Source organism: Neophocaena asiaeorientalis, unplaced genomic scaffold (assembly GCF_003031525.2).
Source record: "Neophocaena asiaeorientalis asiaeorientalis breed wild unplaced genomic scaffold, Neophocaena_asiaeorientalis_V1.1 scaffold550, whole genome shotgun sequence".
Taxonomy (NCBI): Eukaryota; Metazoa; Chordata; class Mammalia; order Artiodactyla; family Phocoenidae; genus Neophocaena; species Neophocaena asiaeorientalis.
In genome coordinates this window covers 2,124,271-2,131,369 of record NW_020173396.1, presented here as the reverse complement: position 1 = coordinate 2,131,369, position 7,099 = coordinate 2,124,271, and the positions used below count along the sequence as shown (strand labels likewise).

Below are 7,099 nucleotides of genomic sequence, written 5' to 3'. Positions count from 1 at the left end.
CAGTGTCTTCCTGTCGATGATTGTCCAGCTGGTAGTTGTGATTCTGGTGTTCTCGCAAGAGGGAGTGAGAGCATGTCCTTCTACTCCACCATCTTGATCCCTCCAAAAACCCTACTATCATATTTTAATTAATCTTTCCAACAGTCCTATGAGGCTAGTATTATTATCCCATTTTATAGGTGAAGAAACAGAGGTTCAAAAGAATGAGGTTACTTGACAGAGATGACACAGACAATAACAAACAGAGCCAAAGTTTGAGCCCAGGCTTGTCTGGCTACAAATCTACATTTTTTTGTGCCACACTATGCTCTTGCATCTTATTATTTGTATTGAATTATAAGCACAAACTCCTTTAGAAATGTTTATTAAATTCACATACTTGTAATAAGAAGACTCATCATAGTATTTTTTTTAATTGGAGTATAATTGCTTTACAATGTTGTGTTAGTTTCTGCTGAACAGTGAAGTGAATCAGCTGTATGTATACCTATATCCCCTCCCTCTTGGACCCCCCCCCCACCCCCCCCCCCCCCTCCTATACCCCCTTGGTGTCCATATCCCTCCCACCCCCATCCCTCATCCCACCCATCAAGGTCATCACAGAGCACAGAGCTGAGCTTCCTGTGCTTTATAGCAGGTTCCCACTAGCTATCTATTTTACGCATGGTAGTGTGTGTATGTCAATCCTAATCTCCCAGTTCATCCCACCCTCCCCTTCCCCCACTGTGTCCACATGTCCGTTCTCTGTGTCTACATCTCTGTTCCTCCCCTGCAAATAGGTTCGTCTGTACCAGTTTTCTAGATTCCACATATATATTAAAAAAAAAACCCACAGAATATTTGGTTACTTGTATAAGATCACACAACGAGCTAGTGCTAGAAATGGGTCTAGAAACACTTTTCAACTATTCAGCCCTGTGTTAGACATGAGGTGTGCCAGGGGCTGACCCTGCCTTGAGCTCCAGCAGCAGGAAACAAGCAAGCAAGAACCAAGTGCAGCCATTGCTCTTCTCATTAGGTGGCAATGATCCTTGAACCTCTGAATTCAGGATAGACAATCACTTGTGAGTTAATAATGCTCTTTAATTAACAATTTTTAAAAAATTTAAGTGCATACAGTTTGATTTTTTCTGTAAAAAGGGGTGACAGACTTCTAAGCATGGAGGAGTGAGAGACTGTGGTTACAGTGCAAGATACAAGAAATAGCTAAGTGACCACAGAAGACTACAACTTCCTTAAAGCAGAAATTAGTTGTTTCTTTTTAAAATAAATATTTGATACACCAAAAGAACGTAAGTAGAGTATATGTATGTTATAAACATAATAATAGAACAAACACATGAGGATCTACCATCCATACCTTTGGGATTACCTGCATACTCCTTGCGTATCCCATCTCTGCCTCTCCCAGAGGTGACACTTTTCTAAATTTTGTGGGTTTTAAAAATCAATTTAATCACATGTATATATGTTCCTAAACAATATGTGATTTAGCTTTTGAGGGAGATTCATAATTCCTGGAACATTGCATGAGCTTAACAAACATTTGTTGAAAGAATGAATACATGAATGACTGAATGGCAAGCCAGAAAGCTCAATCCATTCTCTTTCACCTACCATTGAAATTAACAAAGATGTAGTCCATGACTAATACCTCTTTTCTAAACAATGCTCTGTGGTATTTTTTTATGTATATTGCTGTCAATCATAATAAAAGAGCTTCCTATTATTAATCAACATTAAGAGTATAAGGGTGGGACTCTTCAGACTAATGCAAAACCAGCTCTTTTTTATGCTTTGTATGCATGAAGATGGATTTTGATTAGGGTTGTGATCTCTTAAGGGATCTCAGAACTTATTAAAAATAAAAAGACTATGTACCTAACAAAATTTTTCTCTTTTGAAAATGTAAATTAAGTTAATCAAATACTGAAAACACATTACATTTCTCAAATAAAAGGGCTAGATGTACTGTAAACACACCAAATATATCAAACACAGTATACTTCAAAAAGAAGTAAAAGTTCAGAAACTGCCAAAATCTGTAATGAGGGTCAGGTCATTGGCAAGTGTGGTTAACTGTATCCCATCGTCATGGTGCACCCTTAAGCTGACAAGCTAATCAGAGAATGCACTTTCACTCAGTTGTATCAAGAACTGAAATGACTGTGTTTATTTCACGGTCTTGGCTTAAAATGCAAACTCATCAACCAGCAGCATTATAATTAAGTCCTCAAGAAGTAAGAAAGTACTTTTAAAATATGGTGTTAGCACAGCTTGTTCTAGCATGTTAGAAATGAAGCAAGATGAGTTAGATGTTCACAGCTGAAAACATCCTAAGAAGGTACTCCAGGCAATTCAGGATCTTAAAGCTGTTAAACATTTAGTAGACATTCTTCCTGTGCTATTTAAATGGATGTAGGAAAAAACATTATTTGCAGTATGGTTCTCAGGTGAAATCTCATGATAAAAATCAAAGAGGAAGGTAAATACAAAATAACCATAGCAATATTTAACATTTCTTGAGCATTTACTATGTATCTGGCATTATTCTAAATGGTATATGTATTATCTCATTTAATCCTCAAGTAGATAGTATCGTTAGTCTCATTTTACAGATAAATAAACAGGAATAGAAAAATTAATTAACATTCCATAAGTCCCACCAGTGATAAATGATAGGATTTGAACAGTGTAGTCAGTATTAGTTTTCGCCGGCTGCCATAACAAATTGCCACGAATTTAGCAGGTTAAACAATACAAATTCATTATATTCCTATAGGTCACGAGTCTGACAAAGGTCTCACTGGACTAGAATCAAGGTGTCAGCAGGGCTGCATTCCTTTTTGGAGGCTCCAGGGGAGAATTCGTTTCCTTGCCTTTTCCAGCTTCTAGATGCTGCCTGCATTCCTTGGCTCCTGGCCCCTTTCCTCCAACTTCAAAGCCAGCAAAGGCAAGTTGAGCCCTTCTCACATTGCATCACTCTCACCTCCTCCTTTTCTTTCCTTGTGTGCTTTTAAGGGCCCTTGTGATATCATTGCCTACCTGTATAATCCAGGTTAATACCCCTATTTTAAGGTCAGCTGATTAGCAATCTTAATTCTATCTGCAGCTTTAATTTCCCTTTGCCACGTAAGATAACACCTTCACAGTTTCCAGTATTAAGATGTGGAGTTTTGTTTTTGGGTTGAGGGACTTGACTGCATACCACACAGTCTTATTCCAAAGAACATGCTCTTAACAATTTCACCCTACTAGTGGAATGCACAAATGCTAGCATTTATTATTTTGGGAAACCTGATTTGTAGATTTTGGGTTATGTATTGCACAAAGTGAATATGTCTTAAGAGAAAAATCATAGTAATTAACTTGGTGTTACGTCAATGTTATTTTATTTAGAAATGTTGATTTGTTGTAGGCATGCAAGCCTTAACTGTTTTCTGAGTGTAGTCCATTAAGTAGAGGGATGGGCCTCTCACTACTGAGTAGAAAGCCTGGGGAAGCCAAGTTCTGCTGTGAGAGAGTGGCCTGTCTGTCTACTGAACAAGAGCAATCATGCACAACCAAGTTATAGAGGATTCAACTCTGTACCTCCTTGCTGGGTTAATTGGACTGAATCCCCTCTCTACGGCTTCCTGGGACTTTGACTCAACATGTACAGTACATTTATCCCTACAGAGTTGTTCTCTCCCTGATGCTTCTCCAACTTCTTGGCATGTACCCAACTTCACTGATTGGTATTGGCAACTGGATCCTGTTTAAATAATGGACCTCCCTCCCCAATACTCCCTGCCCCACTCCCACATGGCTCTGGTCCACCCTTATCATGTCCTTTAGCTGGTTTAACCCACTACCTGGCTGAGCATTAAATGTGGACATGACATGTGTAGGCTATTCTCAAAAGGTGTGAAGTAAAAAAGGAAAGAAACAGGGAAATAACTTGAAGAGTTATTTTAAGAAAAGGGATTGGGTTCAACCTGGGGGTGTCTGTAGACTAAAGAAAGGAGCCCGTAACTGAGCACACAGAAAGACTAAATTTTGAAAGAGGCAGAAAGGGATTAGATCACTAAGGGTAAATCTGAGAAATTCTAAAAAAAGGTCACTGTAGCTATGCATATGGTAGGGGAGTTTAGGGTTGAAGCCAATGGAAGATATGTGGGAGGAGCCAGAACACCTCTGAAGTCAGGGCAAATCTCAGCTGCAGAGAGAGCTAGGTAAAGGAGTGGGAGAAGTTACTAGTGGCACGTAGAAAGTATTATTGTTTCAGTTACTTATTGGTTGGTGACAAACCACCCACAACAGTGGCTTAAAAGAACAGCTGCGTATTATCTGTGATTCTGTAATCTGGGCTAGGCTCAGCTGGGCAGTTCTCCATGTGGAGATGGTTTCTGCGTTCTTTTGTCTGGTGCCTCAGCTGGGATGCCTGGAACAGCTCAGCCTCGTTCACAGCGTGCTGGTCTCAGGATAGTCAGACTTCGTCCACGGTAGCTGGCTACTGAGAGGGAGCAAGCAGGAGCTGCTTAAAGGGCAGGCCTGGGATCGGCACAGTGTCGCTTCCATCTTACTGTGTTGGTCAGAGCAAGTGACGAGGCCAGCCCAGATTTAAGGTGCACGGAAAATAGATCCTACCTGTTGATGTGGAGAACAGCCGGTGCATACAGGGAGGGGAGGAATTGATAACAGTCATGGTTGAAGTCTCTCCACCACAATTTCTGAGAGTTTGGAGACTCATCTGAAGTCAGAAACTATTAGTTTCCTACTGCCACTGGAACAAATTACTGCAAACTTGGTGGGCTTAAAACAAAGCTTATTTATTTACTTACTTACTCCCTTATACTTTATTCAACTCTGGTCGCAAAATACCGGGAAGCAACAAGGGCAATGCCTCTAACCTCCTGGTTGCACGTCTTTCCCGTCTCCGTCTGTAAATACCTCTGCGCGACACTAGGCTTGTGCTGTCCCATGGCGTCTCTCACGCTCTAACAGCTGCAGAGGATAACATATGGCCATGTAAGAAGTTGAAACAGATGCCTCATTCACAATTCAGTGTTCTCCTTCAATTAGTTTTCCAGCTCACTTGTGCAAATATTGGAACTAAAGTTGTTCCTACTGTTGGTTTTTAAAAACTCTGTCATGAACCAGTGGATCGTAGACAAATTTTGTCTGCACAACTGTTAGAGCTGTGTAAAGTAAAATTTTAAAAGAAAGGCCTTTCTTAAACTGTAACAGTGACTAAGGTCCCTTCTGTTGCCCCAGCTTCCTAAGTCCCAGGCTGTCTTGTCCCCTGGATGGCTGCCCCTGGATCCCCACATCCAGGGCAGTGATGAAGGAAGGGCAGGCCAGGCCAAGCATGAGGAATAAACAGTCTTTACTGGGCTCAGACCAGTAGTCCATGGTTCTTGATCACCTCTGTGTATTCGTTGATTTTCTTTACGTGTTCTTTTCATCCTGTTTCCATAGCCTCATGAGCTGTTTGCTCTTTCAGTAGTGGACCTTGGCCTTTTCCTTTCTCTTCTCCTTCAGGGTGGCCGTCACTGCCTGGTACTTCCAGCCAATCACATGGCACGCCAGGTAGGCAAATATTCGTATAGACTTCAGATGCATAACCTAGAGGGCAGCAGGAATCATCATCCACTTTTCCTTGTCATAGGGCAGCAGGATCCCATCAAACACCTTGTGGTGGTCCAGGGACCCTAGTCTCGCTTGGTCTTGTGGGTCTTGAGTATACCTCGAATGGTCTACCCTTGTTTCTGTAGAAATTGCCGGAAATGCTGATGCCCTCACAGCATACAGACACCACCTTCTGGCCCAGCAGTACTTCCTTGGTCATGATGCCCCTAGTTGGCCAGTAGATGGCATCAGCCATCGAGCTCCATCTGCCCCTCTGCCACCTTCGGCAGCCACCTGGGAAAGCCACATACTTATTATCTTACAGTTCTGGGCATCAGAAGTCTGAAATGAGTCTTATAGGACTAGAATTAAGGTGTCTGCAGGGCTCTGCTGCTTCTGGAAGATCGAGGGGAGAATTTGTATCCTTGCCTTTTCCAGCTTCTAGAGGACACCTGCAGCGTTTGGTTCATGGTCCTTTCCTCCATCTTCAAAGCACATCGCTCCCTCTCTGCTTCTATTGTCCCACCTTTTCTGTTGATTGACCCTTGGGCCTACTTGGATAATCCAGGATAATCTCCTAATTTCAAGACCCTTAACTTAATCACACCTGCAAAGTTCCTTTTGCCATATAAGGTCACATGTTCCTAGATTCTGGGGGTTGGCATGTGACATCCTTGTGGGGGGCGTTATTCTGCCTACAGAAGCTTGACATATGTAATACTGCCGGCAGATGAAGTTGTGAGATTTCTCCAGTAGTACTCAGCTTTGTAGCAATAATGGTAGAGAAAGTAAACTGTTGAACTGATCCAAGTTTAGAGATCGATAGGGTAGGATTAAGGTATAAGGACATTGAGGTAAGAGAATTAGGGAAGCTGGTACAGGTGATTGAGTTGACTGATCAAGGAGCCTGCTAGGGAGGGAAGGAAACCCAGGGGGAGTTTGATAGATCGGGAGAAGAGTGAGCTTCTTCCTTCAACTTCTTAACTCTGTTTCCTCTTTGATATGGCTTTTGCACATCATTGGCCTCCCCTTGAGGGGGTTTCTGAATGGCTGCAGTGAAAGGCCTTTATCTGATTCCCATTACCGAATCTTTCCCCTGTGTTAGTAACACCCAACATTACTGTATTCACGTAGTGGCAACCAGTGTTGGAATTCATGGGTAATTTCTGTGGGGGATCACGTAGGATGAGAGATTACATACTCTACTCAGGGTGGATTTCACCGTGTCCCAAGAAGACCAATGGACATCAGACAGGGGAGAACATAAGTTCTTTTGCGGGACATGAGGTTAACTCTCCTTACAGATTTTTCCTGAATAAATAAAACTAAGGGTTTTTATTCCTCTTAGGAGGAAATCCAGTGAAACGACAACACTTTGACAGAGATTTTGTGATTGTAAAAAATGGCAGTTTGCTTGATCAAGGTCTTGATCGAGGTGGCCTTAAAGTTCCCTTTAGCTTTAAGCAGGTTTCCGCTTGATTTGGTGCCC

At 41.9% G+C, this 7,099-nt stretch overlaps 1 pseudogene; it reads right to left on the bottom strand.

Moving 5' to 3' along the window:
- Nucleotides 1-5,377: 5,377 nt before the first annotated feature.
- LOC112400945 (60S ribosomal protein L13a pseudogene) lies at nucleotides 5,378-6,095 on the bottom strand (annotated as a pseudogene).
- Between the last annotated feature and the right edge of the window lie 1,004 nt (nucleotides 6,096-7,099).